The sequence below is a fragment of the Otolemur garnettii genome, unplaced genomic scaffold (genome assembly GCF_000181295.1).
Source record: "Otolemur garnettii isolate 467f Iridium unplaced genomic scaffold, OtoGar3 scaffold00110, whole genome shotgun sequence".
NCBI lineage: Eukaryota > Metazoa > Chordata > Mammalia > Primates > Galagidae > Otolemur > Otolemur garnettii.
Genome location: NW_003852505.1, coordinates 4,393,450 through 4,418,369, shown reverse-complemented (window position 1 = coordinate 4,418,369; position 24,920 = coordinate 4,393,450). Strand labels below are relative to the sequence as shown.

At 35.6% G+C, this 24,920-nt stretch overlaps 1 non-coding gene and 1 pseudogene across 1 annotated transcript; both read left to right on the top strand.

Annotated features, from left to right (window-relative positions):
• Nucleotides 1–24,920, top strand: part of LOC100963862 — a 74,125-nt pseudogene that overhangs the window by 4,669 nt on the left and 44,536 nt on the right.
• On the top strand, nucleotides 24,757–24,863 carry LOC111727529. Its single transcript, XR_002775063.1, has one exon. It is a non-coding gene; the product is annotated as a U6 spliceosomal RNA (small nuclear RNA).

Below are 24,920 nucleotides of genomic sequence, written 5' to 3'. Positions count from 1 at the left end.
ACAAGCACACAGCCTACAGACACATGAAAAAATACTCATCATCCTTAATCATCAGAGAAATACATATCAAAACTACTTTGAGATATCATCTAACACCAGTAAGATTAGCCCATATCACAAAATCACAAAATCACAGATGCTGGTGTGGTTGTGGAGAAAAGGGAACACATCTACACTGATGGTGGTATTGCAAACTAATACATTCCTTTTGGAAAGACATGTGGAGAACACTTAAGAGAACTAAAAATAGACCTGCCATTTGATCCTATAATTCCTCTATTACATATATATCCAGAAGACCAAAAATCACACTATAATAAAGGTATTTGTATCAGAATGTTCATTGCAGCCCAATTCATAATTGCTAGGTCATGGAAGAAGCCCAAGAGCCCATCGATCCACGAATGGATCAATAAATTGTGGTATATGTATACTGTGGAAAAATATGCAGCCATTAAGAAAGATGGAGACTTGACCTCCTTCGTGTTTACATGGATGGAGCTGGAAAATATTCTTCTTAGCAAAGTATCCAAGAATGGAAGAAAAATATCCAATTTTCTCAGCCCTACTATGAAACTAATTTATAGCTTTCATAGGAAAGCTATAACCCAATTTTAGACCAGGAATATGGGGAGAGGGGAGAGGAAGGGGAGGTGGGTGGAGGGAGGGTGATTAGTGGGATCACACCTATGGTTCATCCTATAAAGGTACATGTGAATCTCTCTAAATGTAGAATATAAATGTCTTAACACAATAACTAAGACAAAGACATGAAGGCTATGTTAACCAGTTGGATGAAAGTATTTCAAATTGTATACAGAAACAGTACACTGCTGTACCCCATGATAGTATTAATGTACACTGCTATGATTTAATTAAAAAAATAGTTTGAAGAAAAAAAACAAAGAAGGAAATTTATTGCATTAGATGCCTATATCTGAAGAAAAAAAGAGAGTACATCAACAACCTAATGAATCATCTTAAGGATATGGAAAAGGAAGAAATAGCCAATTCCAAACCTAACAGAAGAAAACAAATAACCAAATTCAAATCAACAAAAAGGAACTGAAAACAAAAGAACTGTCCAAAAAAATTAATGAAATAAAATTTGGTTCTTCAAAAAGACAAACACAATTGAAGGCCAGGTGCAGTGGCTCATGCCTGTAATCCCAGCACTTGGGAGTCCAAGGCTGGTGGATTGCCTGAGCTCAAAGGTTTGAGACCAGCCTGAGTCAGGGAGAGACTTCATCTCCAAAAATAGCTGGATGTTGTGGCAGTTGCCTGTAGTCTCAGCTACTTGGGAGGCTGAGGTAAGAGCATCGCTTAAGCCCAGGAGTTTGAGGTTGCTATGAGCTATGATACCACAACACTCTACCAAGGGTAACAACTGAGACTCTGTCTCAAAAAAAAAAAGAAAAGAAAAGAAAAGAAAAAAGAAAGAAAAGAAAATTGATAAATATTTGGCCAGATTAACTAGAAATAGATAAGTAAAATCTCTAATACCCTCAATCAGAAACAAAAAAAATGGGAAATAACAACAGATACCACAAGAGACACAAGAGATTCAATATGAATAACTACATGAAACTCTATGCCCACAAATTTGACAATGTGGAGGAAATGGATGATTATCTGGAATCACATCACCTCCTTAGACTTAACCAGGATAAAACTGATCTCTTGAGCAGACCAATATCAAACACTGAGATTGAAGAAACAATGAAAAAGCATCCAACAACAACAACATTAAAAAATGGCCTGGTCCAAATGGTTTCTCAGCAGAATTCTATCAAACCAACAAAGAAGAACTTATCCCTACACTGTAGAACCTATTCCAAAACGTTGAGAAGAAAGGAACCTTCTCCAACACATTCTATGAAGCAAACAAGACCCTGATACCAAAACCAGGAAAGGACTCAACTAAAAAGGATAACTACAGAGCAATTTGGCTAATGAATATTGATGCAAAAATACTGAATACAACCTTAGCCAACAGATTACAGCTACACACTAAATAAAATTATACAACACGATCAAGTAGGCTTCATAACAAGGATGCAAAGCTGGTTTAACTTATGCAAATCTGTAACTATAATTCACCATATCAATAGAAGCAAAAACAAAGACCATATGATCCTCTCAATAGATGCAGAAAAAGCCTTTGATAAAATTCAGCACACTTTTCTAACAAGAACAGTTAAGAATATAGGCATAGGTGGCACATTTCTTAAACTGACTGAAGACATCTATGACAAACCCACAGCTAATGTCACAGTAAATGGAGTAAAACTTAACACTTCCACATAAAACTGGAACCACCAAAGATGTCCTCTATCACCTCTACTATTCAATATGGTGCTTGAAGTTCTACCCAATGAAATCAGGCAAAAGAAGAATATCAAGGGCATTCTAATGGGGACAGAGGAAGTCATATTCTCTCTCTTTGCCAATTATATGATCTTATACTTAGAGAACCCCAGAGACTCAACCACAATATACCTAACAAAAGAGGTGTACAATTTCTAGAAAAAGAATTATGAAACCCTAATAAAAAAATAGCTGAAGATGTTAACAAATGGAAGAACATGCCATGCTCTTGGCTGGGAAGAATCAACATTGTTAATATGTTTATACTACCCAATGCAATCTACAGATTCAACATAATCCTTATTAAAATACCAACATCATACTTTGAAGAACCATAAAATATATTTTCTCATTTCATATGGAAAAAAAACCCATATCACCAGGGTAATTCTTAATAAAAATAAAGCCAGAGGCATCACTCTATCAGACCTCAGATTATATTACAAGTCCACAGTAATCAAAACAGCATGGTGTTGGCACAAAAATAGAGACATAGACTTATGGAACAAAATAGAAAACCAAAAGATGAAACCAGTCTCTTATAGCCATCTGATATTTGATAAATTAAACAAAAGCATATACTGGGGAAAAGAATCCCTATTCAATAAATGGCACTGGGAGAACAAGATAACCACTTGTAAAAGCCTGAAATTGGACCCACACCTTTCACCACTTACAAAATTGACTCAAGATGGATAAAATAATTAATCTAAGGCAGAAACTATAAAAATCCTAGAAGAAAATGGGGAAAATCTTGAGCATGTCAGCCTGGGGAAAGATTTTATGAAGAAGACTTCAGTGGTCCTCATCATCCCTAATCAGACAAATGTAAATCAAAACCACCCTGAGATACCACCTAACTCCAGTGAAAATAGCCCATGTCACAAAGTCGCAAAGTTGTAGTGTCAGCACAGATGTGGAAAGAACACTGTTGGTGGGACTGCAAACTAATGCCGTCTCTATGGAAAGAAGTATGGAGAATCCTCAAAGATCTCAAATTAGACCTCCCATTTGATCCTATAATCCCATTACTAGGCATCTACCCAGAAGAAAAAAAATCATCTTATCATAAGCGACATTAGCACTAGATTGTTTATTGCAGCTCAATTACAATCGTCAAGATGTGGAAACAACCTAAAGGCCCATCAACCCAGGAATAGATTAACAAACTGTGGTATGTGTATATCATGGAATAGTATAGAGCCACAAAATACACAGAGACTTTACATCTTTTGTATTAACCTGAGTGAAGTTGAAACACATTCTTCTTAGTAAGTATCATAAGAATGGAAAGCAAGTATCCAATGTATTCAATCTAATATGAAGCCAGGAGATGATGTAATACATGCCTACATAGGAGAAAAACTCAATTTAATTCAAGTTGGGGGGAGGGGGATGAGAAAGGGGAAAGAGGAGGAAGGGAGGGGACTGATGTGATCCCACTTAATGGATACAACGTAAGGATATTGGCACACTTTTTGGGTGCAGGATACAATTACAAGAGGGACTCTACTTAAAAAATGCAAAGATCGTAACCTAATTTTTGTACCCTCAAAGTAACCTGAAATAATTAAGAAAAAAACTAAAAACAAATACAAATATTATAACCTAGTTGTTTGTACCCTCACATTAACCTGCAATTTAAATAAAGAAAATATAATCATATATATCTTACATAGTTCATAATATCTACATAGCCATATTATAAATACTAAACATTTATTTATCCATACATTGGGGGAATAGGAATAACAGAAGAAAGAACATGAATCCAAACAGGTGAGCACAGGTAGGAGGATGGCTGTTCTTATACATGTGCATCATATTACAAGTTGAATTTTTAAACTGTGAGTCCATCTTGCTTTGATAAATATTTAAAATTAAGCTTAAACATAGTATCTTTCTGATACTATTCAAAAATTTATCTAGGTGGGACACAATTATAAGAGGTATTTTATCTAACAAATGCAAACAGTATAACCTAATTCTTTGTACCCTCAATGAACTCAAACCAATAAATTAAAAAAATATATCTAGGATGCAATATCTCAAAAATTGAAAGGTAAAGGCATGATTAGAAGAGATTAAAATACCTAGGTTGAATTCTTATCCAATGATCAACCCTCAACATTCATGTTATTCAAATTTTTCCAATGCTAGGTCTTCAATATTGAGTTCTGGAGTTAAATTCATCTGATATGAGTTAACATTCTATATTATGAGAAACCCACATATTCTTTTCCCAAGAACTGAGGAGGCTAGTAAGTTATGACTACTGTTTGTAACCAGGTAGTCCAAGGTCATTCAGTTTCATTAAAGGAAAATGAGTAATGTGGTAAGTTATCTGTTTCAACTCCCTTAATATGAAAACCCTGCCTACTCACTTGCTTACTTACTTATCTGTATATGTTAAGTAAGATAAGTTAGGGAAAATATATATCCTTTTGTATTCCATAAACGACAAAGGAAGTTATAATTTCGTTTTTCCATGGACACATTATTTTCTCCTTGGGAGAAAGCAATAAACAGAGGGTAGAATACGTTCTCTAGCTAGAATTCTCATCTAATTCTAAACCCCAAAGAAGTTTAGCTCTGGACTGCAAACAAAATTGCTCTTTTATAATCATCAAATGAGTAATGCAAGCTGCGAGGTTCAAGACATTGGGGACAACTGAAGATTCACACCTTCAGAAAGAAGACAAGAAATATGACTAATAATCAGGATATTTATGAGCATAACATTTGATAGAGAATAAAAGTATAACTTTTAAATGAATATTTTGTTAAAATGATATATTTAGATATGTATCTTTAAGATTTCGTGATGTAATTGATTTCCTGATTGGGTAATTCTAGTCCTGATCATATGAGAGTCTTTTACTGTATTGTTTACTCCTGAATTTGCCATTTCAATTGCTCCACTCCACCTCATCTCAGACATAGAAACACACAGAGTAAGTTACTGGTCCAGGCTCGTACATCATGCTATGTGTTTTCATATCTGGGAGTAACCTGTCCTGCCTAACTTGTACTATGAACTTCCTCCTAGCCTCTGTGCCTGCCTCAACCCAGATAGACCAGCCTAGCTTCAGATCCTGTCTCTCCTTCTTGTTTTGAATTTAGACCAACCTAACTTCAGATCAGTCTGCCCCTTCTTGTTTTAAGATCTGATACTAATTCTGACCTCTGGAGTATTACAGAATATGTCTACTAGCCCTTCAAGCTTTTGAAGAGAGTAAAGCTCCTATTCACAATATTTTAAACTTATTTTCATGTGAAAATTCACTATGGAAAAGCTTTATTTAACTTGGCTTTATCTCTAAATGCAAGTAGTTACTGGATTCAGTTTAGCAAAAAGCCATTATAGCAAAATTACTCTAACTCAGTTTATCATGGGCTTGTACTTCCACTGCAGTGATAATCAGACTTTAATGTACATAATCTCCAAAGAAGTAGCAAAAAAGCAATGTTACGGAGCCTCATCCTCCCAATCCAAGAGATTCTGAGTAAGCGGAGTCTAGGAATCTGTTCTGTATATAAGCACTAAGGCTGACAGGGATGCTACAGACCACACTTTAAAATACCATGCTTATTAGCTTGTGAGTAAAGTCCACATGGATCCACTCATATAATAGAACACAAATTCTCCTTCCAATGCTTTCAAGAGTATGCATCAGGAAGCCTGTTTCCTCTCACTAATGGCATTAAATTCAAAGAGGAAAACATCAAGACCTGAACTCCTAGCATTGTCCTTTTAAAGATTATCATCATCATTCTGGAAAGGAATGTTTCCTTGCTTGCTTCCCAAAGAAAAAGAAAAAGTTCTGTTTGCTGTGGGAGTAAAAGGTGTTATGATTGTGAATTTTTTTAACCAAATTCCAGTCCTTTCATATGGCTTTAGATAATGCTCTCTCTTAGGTGTTTGTACAGCACTTCAAAATTCTGAGGAGGTGCTTTCAATGTAAGCTAATGCCAGCATTATTTGGAGAACAAACAGAATCAAGACTTATAGCTGTTCAAGGAGACAGAACAGTGGCCTCCCCAGCAATAGTACTTGCATTTGCTAAAGCAACTGAGTCAACCCAGGGCACAGACTACTCAGCTATTAACGGTATAGGAAGTGAATTATTTTCCAGGTACAAAGACCAAAATCTGGCTCAAACATCCCTTTGGGATGCTCTCCCTATACTCAGTACCAGGCTCCCATAAGACCCCAGGCAACAGCAGAAATATGAGTATTCAATTTCAGCTCTGACACTTGACAAAGACTATTAGCAAATCATTTCACTATTCTGAGTTTCAATAACTAGGATACCAATAGGATATCAACTGGCACTAAAACCCATAACCTGCTTGCTGCTCTCTTAGGATATAAATATTTACCTCACAAAATTGTTATGAAAATTTGGTTTAATTTATGAAAAATATGTAGCATAGTACTTGGCAGTAAACCACCGAAACATTCATTCTTTTATCCCTACCATGTAATTTGTTCTGGAGTCCCTCAATAGCAGTGAGAGTCCAGCAACCATTTAGCTAAGGGCAGCATTCTTTTTCAATGGACTCTATATGCCATTTAATATGGTAGATTTTATGGGCTAGCAGTTATCTTAACAGTTGGGTTGTAGTGATCAATTCTCACTGTGATAGAGCAGCAAGAAGGTTATGGGTTTTATTGCCAGTTGAGAATATTTCTTCTTTTTAAATTCCCAGTTTATTTTTACAGTATTTTAGTGACATTTAAAGAGTAGATAGAGCAAAATCTGGATTTACCTAACAGATCAATTAAGGCAAGTGTTTTAAGAAGTACAAAAGAGGTTATGCAGCTTTCTGAAAACCTGATGAATGCTATAAACCTCTCCCCTGGAGAAAAATATACATACATACCATATTTTACATTCACAGTTTGTGAAGGTTCAGAGACTCCCACAGGCCAGCAATGAAACCCAGGCTAAGAAGTGCTGATAGGAGTATCATCACTTACTCACCACTCTTTCCGCTAGTAAACTAGGGATCTCAGGCCACACCTGAGCCTCCTAACCCTGAAAATAGCATGGGAACGTCTTCTCTATGAAGGCTCTTAAAATTCCACTGAAACCTGATGTGGGAGCCTTTAACAAACACTTGGGTTCTCAAGAGGACTACATGTAACATATATTTAGGTAATGATGGTGTTGCCGTGGTGAGGTAATTAGGAACTCAATTTTACAGGGGTTTAGCAAATATGTTTTCCAGTTTCTATAAGTTAGGCAAAGACAGAAGGCATGGTGAAGGGAAGTTTTTCTCCAAAGACCCCATTCAGATTTTAGGAGTCATATAATTCATACTACTCTAATCATATTGCAACTATGCTTAGAAATGCTTCTGCTCCACTGTTAATCACTACATCTGACCTTCCCTATTTTCTTTTTTTTAAATGGGGATTTCAGAATATCAACTTGCCAGTGCTCTGATTCTCAGATATCAAGAGTTAACAGTGAGAGATCTGTTTTTCATGTGACAAGCAGTTGTGGGAGGCAAGAATGAAACAGGCTGCATACAGTAAATAACAGGAATTAGACATCAGACAAAAAGCAACTGGCAAACTATGTTCAATTAACGTCTATTATTACATGTTCTTAAGCTTTTAGTGTAGGCATGGCATAGTTATTCATAACCCACTGCCTCCTACAAACAGGGAGCTATGTTTTAAAGGTTGTAATGTAGTATCATTGAGATATAAAGGTATTGCAATACTGGCCTTCCTTAAACAAAATGTGAATTCAGAGTTATTTCTCCATGAGAATCATCCCTACACTTTCTCTCTCAATTCTTGTGATTAAAGATTGGCTTTTGAGAGCAACTTGGTCAAGTCAGTAGTGCAAGCTGTGGCCAAAGAACAAAACATGGAGTTCACAGGTATTATTTATGTGGTTAAATTTATGTCTTTGATTTCATTAGCACAAATTGTTTTCCTCTTTAGCCCCATCTAATGAATTACCAAATGCAAATACAGAACTTGTTATTTTTTCTAAAAAGACATAATACACAAGGGGAAAATTAAGGAGGTAAATGGTACCTCCTCAATGGTACCATTAAATGGTAAATTGAAAAAATATATATATTTTTAATCAATGGGTAAATAGTGAATTTAAGATAAAGGATATATTGAAAAAGAACCTTAAAAATGGAAAATAGAATTCATCCTGTTCTAATATTCATCTAAAATAGGAAAGCATTTTTGTCTTCAGCAATGAGGACCAATGAAGATACCCAAGTGGCAATTACGTCAAATATTCACAAGATTTAAAGGGTAAATAAAAATTATCCATCAACAGGGAGGTGTTGGGTTTTAAAGTTCTCAAAGGTTGTGCCTACATTTTCTGCTCTTATATGGTTATATTGCTTTCTAAAAATGCATCATCTCTTCCCACAGCTCTAAATACCACGCACAATATCCTAAGAGTTGGTCCTAAATATTTGAGAAACTGTGCCCTGACTGCCCTCCTAAGATGTTTCCATTTAAACCTGTATTCTGCATGCCCTGACCTTTACCATAAACTTGTTTTCTGTCTTCAAGAGACTTGAAGAGTCATGAGAACAGCATGTAAGATGTGTACGTGCAGGAAGCCAGAAAGCTGGCCTCCAGGAGAGAGAGAGTACATGATGCCTCACCCTACCAGGTCAAAGGGTTATGGTAAAGGTTTTCTAGCCTCCAAGGGTCACTTGATATCAGAGGCAAGAACTTGCTTACAGTCTGTGGTTTTACAAAAAATAAGTTGGAAACATATTGTCTGCTGTTTTTCATGTTCCTCCTTTTACTGATTTTTTGATAAGCATTTTTTTTCAAATTAATATGAGGTTATAATTTTTAGGTTACATTGTTCTCATTTCCAGGGTAAAGTTCCATTTGTAGAAAAGCCCCTCACCCAGGGGCATGTTATACACCCTCACAATGTGCATATTAGATGCGATGCCTCCTCCCTTCTTCTGCCAAATGTTCTCCCACTTCCCCTCTCCTGCTTCCTTCTACCCTTAAACTAGACTATATTAGTGTTTTATCATTCTTATGAGCATGTAATTGCTTACATATTGATTTCATATTAGTATGGAGTACATTAGATATTTATTTTTCAATTATTGTTAAGTAATTTTTAACCACTTTTTCCTGCTTTATGATAATAAATACTGACTTGAAGTTGGCTTGGCAGGACTCCATCAGAGCTCCTCAGTCCTCTATACACATAATCTATGTCAGGTCTCTTCATTCATCATGCCAAACTTCTTTACCTGAAGTCACCATACATAGAGAAAAATGGGAAATTGTAGCTAAATATACCTTCATTTACAAAATATTCATCACAAAATTTTACAAAAAGGTGGCCAACATGTGCAGAATATTTCATTAACCTTTTGTAAAATTGCATAATGAATATTTTTTAAATAAGGGTACAATTAGCTATAATTTCCCAACTTCCTTTATGTATGGTGATGTTAGAGCTGACTTTTAAGACATACTGTATATACCAATTATTCTCAAATTTATTTCTTTAGCCCTGACTTTCTTCAGATTTGTATGCTTGACTACCTACTTAATTATAATTTCCAAGGCAAAAAATAAACTAAAATAATAAAATTGATAAAATTTAAAATAATAAAAAAAGACAAAAAAGGAAATGAAGATGGCATCAAAATGGTATAATAGGAAGAAAACACAAAGAAGAATTGGAGTAATTAAAGAGCAAAAATGATATAAGCAATATAGAAAACAAGAAAATGACAGAAATGAACTTTTCCATATCAATAATCACTTTAAATATAAATGGGTTACACTCACCATTTAAGACACACTGATTTGTAGTATGGTTTAAGAAAAATTATTAAATCACATGTTCTCACTCACATGTGGAAGATGAAAGTTGATTTTATGGAGTTATAAAGTAGAATGATACTTACCAGAGGCTAGAAAAGGGGAGAGATGAAGAGAGGTTGATTAATGTGTGCAAATGCACAGTTGAATAGGATTAAGTTCTGGTGGTCAGTGGCACAGTAGTGTGACTATACTAGATGACAATTTATGGTATCTTTCAAAACAGCTGTAAGAATATTTGTAAGGATCCTAACACAGACAAATGATGAATGTTTGACATGATAGATATCCTAAATTCCCTGATTTGATCATTACACCTTGTGTGCTCTTATTATAATATCATATATACCTCATAAATATCCACAATTATATACCATTTTTTTAAATTTTAAAAATAAAAATACTCAAAGTGATTCATCATAGGCTGTCTGTGTAGCATTTTTTCTAGAATGAGTTCACAAACTTCACGTCAGACCTCATGTGACAACAGCTTTGATGGCCATTTCAGAAAAAGAGTTCCAAAATTGTTTTGAAGGGCACAGTAGGTATATGCATTGGTGCATAACTTTCCAAGGGGAATACTTTGAAGGTGACCATAGTGATATTCAGCAATGAGGTATGTAGCACTTTTTCTAGGAAGAGTTCATGAATTTAACTGTCCAGCTTTATATGTCTAAAAGATCCCCCAAATACATGAAGTGATTATTGACAAAATTAAAAAGAGAAACGTGTAGTTATACAGTAATTCTTGGAGACTTCAATGCATTATCTTCAATAATGTATAGAACTTTTAAACAGAAGATCAATAAGGGGAAGATGTAAAAACCCTACAAACCAAATATACCCAATAGACATATAAAACATTGTAACTGATAATAGTAAAAATACATATTCTTCTCAAGCATACTTGAAAGAGTCTTCAAGATTGACCATATGTCTGAATAAATTTAAAAATATTGATATCAACAAAGTATCTTTTCTGACCACAATAGGATGATAGTAGCAATCGATAACAAAGAAACCTTAGAAATTAGAATTTGTGGAGATTAACACACTCTTAAAAAACTGTGAAAAGTGATCATATAAATTGGATAATTCTTTTTTTTAATTTATTTTTGCAGTTTTTGCCTGGGGCCAGGTTTGAACCTGCCACCTCCCATATATGGGTCTGTGCCTCACTCCTTTGAGCCACAGGCACTGCCCCAAATTGGATCATTCTTGACATACCCAAGTAAAGAGTCAAAAGGTTGAAGGGCAGGGTGCATAACATTGCTCAAAAAATGGAATTCTGTGCAACCTGGCTGGTTAGAACTGCCTGATGTAACCCGAAACAAGTTTAATCAAATGGCTACTGAAACAACCTGCTGCAATTCTAAGACTAGTTTTACTCATGTCCATCACTCACCAATCAGAATTTGCCAGCTCCCTAAAATCTTACTAGTGCCAATGAACTATGAAGAGCAACACACAACATTTATTCATAAAACCTCTTACCTTTTCTTTGTTCTTCAGATACACCAAAGAAAACCCAGTCTGCAGGTATGCCCTGAATTGTGTTCCTTTTTCCCCAAATAAAATGTTTTAATTTCAGATATTTGTCCCTGTATTTTATTTGGACACAATATTTCTAGCCTCAGTATTTCTACATAATCAATGTAGCAAAAGAGTAATGTCCCCCTGCAAAAAAAGAAAACTGCAATATGTAGTACACCAGTTTGTAATTCTGTACATTGTTTTTGAGTTCTTGTTATCGACCTATAAGACAAGACTAGATCCTAAATTTTTCAGACTTTCTACAATCCAACCTCCTTCCATAAAATTACTAAAATAGAAACTACTCTTTTTAAAACCTTGTAAGCTAAAATTAGATAAATTTTAAGGAGCAAGTCTTGTGCCTAACGTATGAGCCACACTAAAGGTTTGCTAGGCTGCCTAATGCCACAGCAGAGACACACACACTACAAATCAGGACAAGAGGTTCGTGTTTTCCACATTGTAAATGCCTTTTCCCAAGACGTTGGAACAAGACTCCATGTCACAATGAGATCTTACACTTATTAGTGCTTTCTTCATTTGTCAGGATACTGCTGTACTCAAAAATTTCACAATCAGTAACTGCTATAGGCAACATACAAAACCTAACATAAGAAATCTTTAAATCTACCTAATATCCAACTTTGACAATATACCCAAAACAACTGTTTTGTCTAAATGGTACTGGCAATCCTTTCTTTAAAGTTAGCATTCTCTGCTTTAATTTAATCCAGTCATAAAACACTTCTCAATAGCTATAATAGCTATCACTCACTTCCGCCCCCCATGTTCTTTTGATTTGTTTTAGTTTGTTTCCCTTAGGCTTGGGCTCTTGTTTTAAAACCATTGTACAAATTAAATTACATTAGATTTGCATGCTACAAATCTGACAAAGAGTTGATAATTAGGATCTACAGAGAACTCAAATTAATCACCACATAAAAGCAAATAATCCTATTTACAAGTAAATGAATGACATGAACAGAATCTTCTCAGAGGAAGACAAATAGCCAGAAAACACATGAAAAAATGCTCATCATCTCTAATCATCAGAGAAATTCAAATCAAAACCACCCTGAGCTATATCACCTAACCCCAGTGAGAACAGCCCACATACAAAATCCCAAAGCTGCAGATGCTAGCATGGATATGGAGAGAAGGGAACATTTTTATACTGTTGGTGGGATTGCAAATTAATAACAAAAGGAATATGAAGACTCCTCAAAGAGCTAAAAGTAAACCTTGCCATTTGATCCTGCGATCCCATTGCTAGGTATTTCCATGGAAGAAATAAAATCATTTTCATAAGGACATTTGCACTAGGATATTCATTAAAGCTCAATCCACAATTGCCAAGATGTGGAATCAACCCAAGTCCCCATCATCTTATGAATGGATTAACAAACTATGGTGTATGTATACCATGGAATACTATTCAGCCATCAAAAAGATGGAGCTTTTGCATCTTTTATATTAACTTGGATGAAGCTGAAGAACATTCTCCTCAGTAAAGAATCACAAGAATGCAAAGTATCCAATGTATGCAATACCAATATGAAATAAATAAACAACCATACACCCACAGAAAGGAAAAATGCAACTGAATTTAGGGGAGAAGGAAGCAGAGAAAGGGGAGAAAGGAAGAGGGAGGGGAATGGATGTGTTCTCACCTAATGGGCACAATGTAAGGGTATACAGCACATCCCCTGGGTGAACGGCTCAACTACAATGCAAAATTTACCTAACATATACAAACAATGTAACCTAATCATTTGTATCCTCATATTAATCTGAAATTTAAAAAATAAAAATTATATTCTTATGTTTGTGTTATGATTTTTAAACTGTATTCTTATGTCCTGTCTAACCTTTCTAAATCCAACTTTTCTGACAGGATAACATTAGCTCAACACTTTAAGATGACCACTGATTCCCATGGACTGATAAGGTGGAACAAAATGCTAGATTACACTGAATAGTCCAGACAAACCTACCACGGAAAGATTTTTCCTTCTTGCCTCTGTTACTCAAATGTGGCCCGGGTCCCGGATATAGACCCCCAAACCTTCCTCCAGATGTAGTACAGATAACTAAGACAAGTCTATCCTAGCACTGAAAGACAAGTAAAGCTAACTTCCAAGAGCAGTACTCTTGGAAAAAGATCTTAGTCAAAAACACAAAATGTATAAATTGATCATATGAATTAGATCATTCTTAACAGTAAAAAACACTCAGAGCACATGATATTGCTTCAAAAACTTAATTCTAGGTTTGTGGAGGAAGTGGATCAAGACAGCAGAATAGAAACATCCCATGAGTCACCCTCTGTTTGAATACCAAATTCAATAATTATCTACACAAGTAAGCACCTTTAGAAAAACCAAAACTTAGATGAGTGATCATACCACTTGGTTTTAAAATTATATAAAGGAAAGAGACACTGAAAAGGGCAGAGAAGTATTTTGCATTGTCTACACCATGCTTCCTTCATTACCCAGCAGTACTGCATCAACATGTTAAGTGGAATGAGAATCTACAGTGCCTGGGGGACATAGAGTAAGTGATTGTGGGACTTTGCATTGAAATTCAGGGTCTACCTAGGGGAACACATCACAGGGCAGAATTTTGCCAGTGTACATGGAGAAAACATAGACCACCCTGCCCAGAGGCTCAAATATGAGTTCTAGCTAATTCTATCATGGACTGATAAAAAGTGGTCTGGGCTAAATTCATAAGGCAGTTGGACCATACTAGCTACAGTCCTTGGGCAATTCCTATAGCTATGCTGACTCAGAGCCACTGGGCTTGGGGTATATATGATACAGTGACATACATGCTACCCCAGAGATACCAGAGGAGGCAGCTAAGCCAGTGCCTGTGTCACCCCTCCCCCAATTCCAGGCAGTAGAACTCATTGAACATCTTCCAATTGAGAAAAGAAAGGGACTATTTCATAGGACTTTGTTTTGAAACTTGAGTACCAGCTCAGCCACAATAGAAAAGTAACAACAGATTCCTGAAGCCTCTCACTACAGGCCTTAGTTCCTAAAAAGCACTTCTGGCCCCACCCATGGACAGAAGGAAATATGCTGCCCTGAAATGATGCTGACCAAAGAGTCTTTGTTCTTTGAGTAAACATCAAAGGTAGCTAGACAACACTTAACATTGGCTTTGGGTAAGATAGTGCTAGCTTCAGGTGTGGCCTGACCCTAGTGGCCATGAGGGAATAGGCACGGCACTTCACTTCACCCCCAACTCAAGCAGCCCAGCACAGAGAGTGGAGGGAGAGACTGAAAGACTTTGCCTGGTAATCTAGGAAATTTTCTAACTTTTACCCAAGTCCACCAAGGCAATACCACCAAGAACCAGCAAGAGTCACAGTATTACTGGACTTGGGGCACCCCAAGTCCTGATATAACTGCAGTGACAAAATCAAAACATTCAAATCCCATTGAATATATGGAAAGCCATTTTAAGGATGTATCCAAGCAAACCCAGACCTTTAGGATTAAGTACACAAATACAGAATACACTATAGCTATAAATGTGATGTATAAACCAGTTATACCTTGAATAGGAAACTAAAAGACAAACCTACCAAAATTAACAAAAATGACCCTTCAGAGGTGGATACTATAAAAAGTATGGATGGGGTGGCACTTGTGGCTCAAAGGAATAGGGCACTGGCCCCATATGCCAGAGGTGGTGGGTTGAAACCCAGCCCTGGCCAAAAAAAAAAAAAAACTGCAAAAAAAATAGTATGGATGAAAACAACACAAAGTTTAAAAACAGGGAAATGGATAGAGTTAAAGTATAGACTTTGTTAGATTTCTCTTTGCTTATTTGTTTGTAAGTAGAGTGGGCATATATTTAAAGTAATTAGTTATAAAATGTTTATTTCAAGCCTCATGGTAACCTCAAATCAAAAAACACAAAAAATTCATAAAAAATAAAAAGTAAGAAATTAAAACTGGAGGAAAGGAAAAACTGAAGGAAATAGAGAGGGAGGGGAGGAAGGGAGGAAGAAAGGGAGGAAAAGAGGGGGGAGGGAGTGAGGGAGGGCAGAGCAGGCCACAGATCCAATAACAACACAGCAGTAGTAAGAGCTTTTCTATCAGTAACATTTAATATGAACGGACAAAAGACACTGTGGCTGAATTAATTAAAAAACAAAAGCTAACTACATGTTTTCTATAAGAAACACAATTCACTTTATAAGACACACATAGATGGAAAACAAAGGGATGGAAAAATATACTGCATGCAAATGGAAACCAAAACAAAGCAAGAATAACTATATTTTTATTACATAAAATAGATTAAGACAAAAACTGTAAAAAGATACAAGAAAGTCATTATGTCATATAATGAAAAATTAGTAAATACAAGATGATATAACAATTCTAAATATACATGCACCCAATACTGGAGCACCCAGATATATGAAGAAAACATTCTAAGAGCTAAAGAGAGAGAGATCCCAATACAATAATCACTGCAGACCTCAACACTCAATTTTCAGTATTAGATCATCCAGACAAAAAAGAAAGAAACATTGGACTTAATCTGAACTGTAAACCAAAAAGGGCTAATAGATATTTACAGATGAACAAAATTGATACACCTTTAGTCATACTAAGAAAAAAGAGAGAAGTCCCAAGTAAATAAAATCAGATGAAAACAGAGATATTACAGCTATTACAACTGATACTACAGAAACATGAAGGCTCATTAGATACTGCTATAAGCAACTATATGCCAATAAATTGGAAAACCTAGAAGAAATGAGTAAAATTCTAGGCTTAGACAACCTACCAAGATTATACCAGGAGGAAAGCCAAAACCTGAATAAACCAATAATAAATAATGAGACAAAAGGAGTAATAAAAAGTCTCCCAAAGCATTGCCCAGAACCCAATGCTTCACTGCTGACTGAATTCTACCAAGTTTTCAAAGATCTCATACCAATCCTACTTACACTATTCCAAAACATCAAGAAAGAGGGAATACTCTCAAACTCATTCTATGAGGCCTGTATCACTCTGATACCAAAACCAAAGACCAACAAAAAAGAAAACTATAGACCAATATGTCTGACAAACACAGTTACAAAAATCTTCAACGAAAACTAGCAAGCAAATTCAACAACATATTTAGAAGATTATTCATCATGATCGAATGAGATTCATTTCAGGGATGTAAAGGTGGTTCAACATACACAATCAATGTGATACATAATATCAAGAGGACAAAAAACAAAATCTCTGTGATCATTTCAATCAATGCTGAAAAAGCATTTGATAAAATTCAATATCTCTTCATGATAAAAACACTAAAAAAACTGGGTATAGAAGGATCTGACCTCAACATAATAAAAGCCATATATGAAAGATCTACAGCTCATATCATAATGAATGGAGGGAAACTGAAAGCTTGACTCTTGATCTGAAACGAAATAAGGATGCCACCTTCACAACTATTATGCAACAGAGTGAGCACTTCTAGCTAGATCAATCACACAAGAGAAAGAAATAAAAGTACCTGAATTGGAAATAAGTCAAATTATCCTTGTTTACAGAAAATAAATCTTAAAGAAACCTAAAGACTCCACACACATACACTCACACACACACAAAATAAATAAATAAATAGAAAACTGGTGGCCTACCTATAAACGGCTCTTCTTGGAATGAACATTGCACAACTATGTAGAAATGATGAAGATATTCAAACTGAAGGAGAAAATGATGAAGTGATTCATTAAGCAACATTAAAGGAAACTTTGAAGAGGCATCTATACATGGGCAAAGCAGGATAAAAGAGCCCTGGGGTTCCATGCTCACCCTGTAGGCACTTCAGGCCAAGCCCCAAGGGGTGCACCACAACTACTATAGACTTTTGGACTCACCAGAGAGTGCCTTAGCATTTGTATAGAGACACTGCACCAGACAGTGGGCACAGGAAGGATTTGGTGGCTACTGTTCCCAGGTTACTATAACTGATGCCATTCTGAGCTCTCAGGTACAGGGTGCCAAGTCTGCATGAGGCTTAGCCTTGCAACAGCCGTCTTTTCATCACCCTTACCAAATTGGGAAGGGAGCAGGCAGAGCAGACACTCCTCTGTTCCATGCCCTGTGACTGGGAGCCGAGTACTCCCCCCCCCAAAGAAGAATCTGAGTAGAGGGAACACCTCAGGTACCACCTAAGAGGCCATGTGACAGATGCCTCAGTGAAACTAGAAATGAGATTCCAACTGGGGAAGAACCCCAACCTCTTGGTGGTCCTGGCCCACAGCCCCACCACCTATGACTGCTGTTCACCCCACATGTCTCTGCCTCTATAGTTCCTAAACCACCAGAGCCACCCCTGTCCATTTAGGTCCACCAGAGCCACCCCCCAGCTGGGCAGATCCAACTCCATGATCCCTGAACCACTGGAGCAGGTCCCCATCCTGCCAAAACTGTTCCTTCCCTACGTGGTTCCACCTCTACAGTTCCCATGCTCTATTCTGACACCATGGCCCCACCTACACAGCTCCTTACCTGCCTCCAGATATCTCTGGCTCTGAGGCTTCCACTGTGCCCAGGCCCAAAGCTTAAAGTCTAAGAACTTGTGTCTGCTGCTGAGGCTATAGCTCTACTCCCTGAAGATCTAGAAAAATAGCTGGGACATGAAGTGGTTCCAGTGCTCTTGGCATGCTCATGACTCCACCCAGAGATTCAAGCCCTATGCCTAGACCTCAAGACCCTACCTCCAAGTCCCAACATGACTGCTGGGCCTGTAGAAATTCCCTGAGATCCAAAGCTCCACCAGAGATGCCCCCCTTGAATCACCATTATAGCTGAATATGGGTCAACCAAACATTTATGGCCCATACATCTATAACTACTGACTAGATAACTTCACACAGGTTCTACTCTCACCCCCATGAGGAGATTCTAGTCAGAGTAATCCCACACAATGCTAGCTAACATGGAGAGAGTCTCACCCAGCATCCAAGTGGAGCTTCTAACAATGATCTGAGAAAGAATCCATCACCACAAAAAGGATCATCAGTCACCAACTGGTCTATGATAATGACAGGGGAATAGGACAAAAAAGAACATGTGCCCCACTGGTTCAACCATCCAGACAAGATACAAAAGTGCCATCTAAGGACTGCATCTTCTTCTCACTGAGTAGTAGAGAGTTCTTACCAAAAGAGAACAAGTGCTCTGCATCAGCACTGAACTAAGAGGATTCAGATGAGAAGAAACTAGCAAAAGGACTCTGGAAAAATGGAAAAAGAAAACAGTTAAATACCCCACCTCAAGAGATCACAATGGAGCTATGGTAGTGGACCCCAAAGGAAAGTGATGAAATATCAGAAATGGAATTCATAATGTAGATGGCAAATAAGATAAATGGAATTGAAGCAAAAGTTGAAAACCAACAAAAAGTACCCAAGAATATCTTAAGAAATCAAAGAAAAAATAAGTCACAAAGAGATTGACAACATAAGAAAGGACATAATAGAACTTGAGAAAATAAAGAGTCATTTAGAGAACTTTAAAATACAACAGAAAGCTTCAACAGCAGGCTAAACCAAGCTTAAGAAAGAATCTCAGATCTTGAAGACAAGGCTCTTGAGAGGCCATGTGGCATGATTGAGCAAAACCAATCCTTCAAAGATGCAGAAAAGTAAATAAAGATGAGTAAACACTCAAAGAAATATGAAGTTATATGAAACAAATATGGAACTATATTAATTATAGTATTCCCTGAGGAAGAATAAAAAAGAGCAAGCAGCATAAAAAAATCTATTCAGGGGAATTATTAGGGTAAATCTCCCTGGTATTATCAGAGATTCACTCCTTCAGATTGAAGATGATCATCAAACACCAGAAATCTTCATAGCAAATAGAACATCTCTAAGACACACAGTAATCAACATGGCCAAAGTTATAAAGAAGGAGAAAATTCTACAAGCAGCAAGATGAAAACAACAATTAACTTACAGTGGAAAACCCATCAAGCTAGTAGTAGACTTGTGAAAGAAGACCTTAAAAGTCAGAATAAATTGGCGCCCCATCTTCAGTCTACTTAACAGAAGAAATGACAGCCAAGAATCTTGTATTTCGTATAAGTTTCATAAATTAAATACTTTTTCAGGCAAGCAATTACTGAAAGAAACTGCAATGACTAGATCTGCCCTACTGGAAATATCCAGAATCTTATTACATATGTATCAGCACAATACAAACCCACCAGTGTCAAATCAATGAAAGCAAAAACTCACAACCCTACATAAAAAAAAGTACAGGAAGGGAAATGAACAGTAATGTACTACCCAACAAGATGAACAGAACAGTATCCCACATACTACTACTATCACTGAAGGTAGACCATCTGTATGCTCCACTCAAAAGATAAAGACCAGCTGAATGGATGAAGAAACTCAACCCAAGTGTCTTCTCTCTCCAAGAAGCACATCTAATCCAGAAAGAATCACACAGAGTCAAGGTGAAAGGATGGAAATAAAACATTCTACACAAATGGAAACCAAAAGAGAGTAGGTGTAGCAATTCACATATCAGATAATATTGATTTTGTATCAATAATGATAAAGACAAAGATCATCATGATATAATGGTAAAGAAAGCAATTCAACAAGACACAACAATTCTAAATATATATGCACTTAACACAAGAGCTCCCAGATTCATAAAAGAAATCCTACTGGATCAAAGCAATGATACATACAGTGTCATCATACTTACCAGGGATATCAATACCCCACTCATATAGCTAGACAGAGAAGAAAATCAATAAAACACACAGAAGTCTAGAACAAATTAATCTAAAAGACACTAAGAGAACATTTTATTCCCTAAACTACCAAATATAAATCTTCTTATTAGTATGTGAGATATCCCCCCCAAATTAATCATATCTTAGTCCCCAAAAAATGTCTCAATAAATTAAAAAAAAATCCCAAATCATACAATGTATATTCTCAGACCACAGAGAAATAACACTAGAAATAAATTCTAAAAGAAGCAATCAAATAAATGTAAATTCATGGAAATTAAACAACCTACTGTTAAGCAATTCTTGGGCCAAACATGAAATTAAGACAGAAATTAAAAGATTCCATGATATAGGAGACACAAGCTATAAAAAGGTATAGAATTTATAAAAAGCAGTTCTAAAGGAAAAGTTATAGCTTTAAATGTCTACATCATGGAGAAATATAAAAAACCTAATGTCTCATCTCAAGGAAGTAGAAAAGGAAGAACAAACCAAACCCAAAGCCTGCAGAAAGAAAAAATAACAACACTTAGAGCAGAACTTAACAAAATAGAAACCAAAAAACAATGTAAAGGATCAACAACACAAAAAGTTAGTTCTTTAAAAGATAAATGAAATTGATAAAGCCCTTGATACATTAGCCAGAAATATAAGAGAAAGGGCATGAATATAATCAACCAGAAATGAAATAGAAGATACTACACATTACAACTGACTCCACAGAAACACAAAACACAATCCATGAATACTATGAAAATCACTCTGTATAGAACCTATAAAATGTAGAGAAAATGGACAAATTCATGAAAACACACAATCTCTGAAGACTCAATCATAAAGAAATAGAAATTCTTAACAGACAAATAACCAGTAGTGATAGTACAGCAGTTATAAGAAGTCTCCCTACCAACAAAACAAAAGCACAGCACTAGACAAGATGAATTCTCAGCCAAATTCTAATAGATTTATAAAGAACTGGTATCCATCACACAGAAATTATTTTATAACATTAAAAAGGAGGGGATCCTCCTTAACTCATTCTATAAGCCACTGTCATCTTGATATCAAAGTTAGGAAAGGACATAAAAGTAATAGAATGCTACACACAAATATCCTTTATGAATATATTCACAAAAATTTCCAAACAAAATACTAGCAAAATGAATTCAATACCACATCAAAAAATAGCAAAATGAATTCAATATCACATCAAAATCATTCTACTAAGTGAAATATTATCACAATGATAAAACAAACACCACATGTACTAAATACTGAATTGGAACTAGCTGATCAACATTTAAGTGCATATATGGAAGCAAAACTCAACAGGAACCAAGTGGGTGGGAAGGGAGTGTAAAGGTTAGGTTAACTCACACCTAACTGGTATAATGTACACATTCTGGGTGAATGTCACACTTATGACCTCGACTTAAAATGCACAAAAGAACATTATATAACCAAAATGTGTATACCCCAGTAATATTATGAATTTTTTTAAATGTAGCATATGTATACTATCAAATATTACTCAGCCATGAGGAAGGATGAATTAAAGCCTTTTGCAACAATTTGGATGGAACTAGAGACCATTATCCTAAGTGAAGTATCTCAAGAAAGGAAAACCAAATACCACATGTACTCACCATTAAATTGGAACATGTGCACAGAGAAATGTAAAACTCATTGGAAATCAAGTGGGGAAAAAGGAGTAGGATAGGAAGGTTGTAAACCTATCTAATGGGTACAATGAACACTATTTGCATGATGGGCACCTTATAACTGTGACTCAAAAGCATCACAAAAGCAATCCATGTAATAAAAACAATTTTACTCCCTTAAAACTCTGAAATAAAAGGAAAGACACAATGAAAACTTGAATACCTAAAAAAAGAACACTATATTGTCCTGCATTTACACTTTTGTAGAAAGCCCAGTTTCCTGCTTAGAGCTTGAGAACTATTACTTCTTAATCACTATATGTTACTGGAAACAATAAAGTAGACTATTGCTGAAAACATGTATCACAATTTAGAATATTAAAACTTATTTTGTACTAAAATAAATAAGTAAATAAATAAATAAATAACCACAATGAAATACCACCTTACCCTGTCCAAATGGCCATTATCAAAAAGTTAAAAAACAATACATGCTGGTGGGGATATAGAAAAAATGGAATGTTCACTATTGTTGGAACTACAACTTAGTATAACCTCTATGGAAAACTGTATGGAGATTCCTGAAAGAAATGAATGTAGGCCTACCATTCAATCTAGCAATCCCACTTCTGTATATCTACCCAAATGAAAAGATGTCATTTTATCAATGACTTCAGTCATGCTTGAGCCATGATTCAAGCATTACAAAAGTGACCCCCTGTAACAAAAACATATTTAACCACTTAATATTTTGAAATTTAAATAAATATCTACAAAGAATATACTAGAATTGACAAGCAACTTAAGTAATGTTGCAGGATACAAAATCAACATGCAAAAATTAGAAGCATTTCTATATACCAACAGCAAACAATCTAAAAATAAACCAAGAAAGTAATCCATTTGTAATAGCTACAAATAAAAGACCCAAGAATAAATTTAGCCAAAAAAGTGAAAGGTCTCTATAATGATAATTATAAAAACATTGATGAAAGAAATTGAAGGAGACACACACAAAAATAGGAAGATATTCCATGCTCATGGATAAGAAGAATCAATGTTATTAAAAATTCCATATTACCCAAAGTAAGCTGCAGATTTAATGCAATCACCTGTCAAAATACCAGTGACATTCTTTAGAGAAATAAAAAAACTAATTCCAAAACTTATATGAAACCACAATATATGAAGAATAACCAAAGCTATCCTGACCAAAAGAATAAAGCTGAAAGAATCATATTACTTGACATGAAATTATAATACAGAGCTGTAATAACCAAAAACAGAATGGTTACTGGCATAAACACACCCATACACCAGTAAAACAAAATACGGAACCCAAAAATAAATCCATGCATCTATGGTGAACTTATCTTCAACAAAGCTGCCATGAATACATAGTGAGGAAAGGATGGTCTCTTCAATGAATAGTGCCAGGAAAACTGAGAAAACATATGCAGAAGAATGAAACTAGACCTTTATCTCTCCATGTACAAAAATCAACTAAAAGTGGATTAAAGGCTTAAATCTAAGACCTGAAATGGTGAAACTACTAAAAGGAAACAGGGAAAATGCTTCAGGACATTAGTTTGAGCAAGGACTTCTTGACTAATATCCCCAAAGTACAGGCAACCAAAGCAAAATCAGACAAATGGGATTATATCAAGCTAAAAAGGTTCTGTACAGCAAAGGAAACAATCAACAAAGTGAAAAGACAACCCAAAGAATGGGAGAAAGTATTTACATATAACCTAGCTAACAAAAGATTAATAACTAGAATATTAAGGAGTTCCAACAACTCAATAGGAAAAAAACCTGAATAATCTGATTTAAAAGTGTGCAATGTATTCTAATAGGCATTTCTCAAAAGAAGATATACAAATGGCAAATAAGTATATGAAAAAAATCTCAACATAATTATTCAGATATATGCAAATGAAAACTACAATGAAATATCTCACCCTAGTTGAAAATGGTTTTTATCAAAAAAATGGAGGCAATAACAAATGTTAGTTAGGATGTGGAGAGGTGGAGAAAGGGTAACTTTGATACACTATTGGTAGGAACATAAATTAGTTCAATCACTATGGAAAATAGTATGGAGGTTTCTCAAAAAGCTAAAAATAGAACTACCAGTTGCTTAGAAATCCTACTGCTGGATATATATCCAAAGAAGAGAAATTTAGTATATTGAAAAAATATATTTACTTCCATGTTTATTGCAGCAATATTCACAATAGCCAAGATTTGGAATCATCCAAGCATACAGATGCAGAAGAATGACACCAGACCTTTGTCTCTCACAATATACAAAAATCAACTCAAAGTGGATTAAATCTGAGACCTGAAACTATGAAACTACTAAAAATAAAAACAACAAAAAACCATAGGGGAAATGCTTCAGGACATTGCTTGAGCAAGGACTTCTTGAGTAATACCCACAAAGCACAGGCAACCAAAGCAAAATAGTCAAATGGGATCATATTTAATCCCACAATACCACTATTAGGCATCTACCCAAAGTAAATCATTTTATCAAAAAGATACCTGCACTCAGTGCTTGCTTCGGCAGCACATATACTAAAATTGGAACGATACAGAGAAGATTAGCATGGCCCCTGCGCAAGGATGACACGCAAATTCGTGAAGCGTTCCATATTTTTCAAAAGAAATGGAGAGAAAAAACAGATCTCACTCTCAGAGAACTCTTGGATAACTCG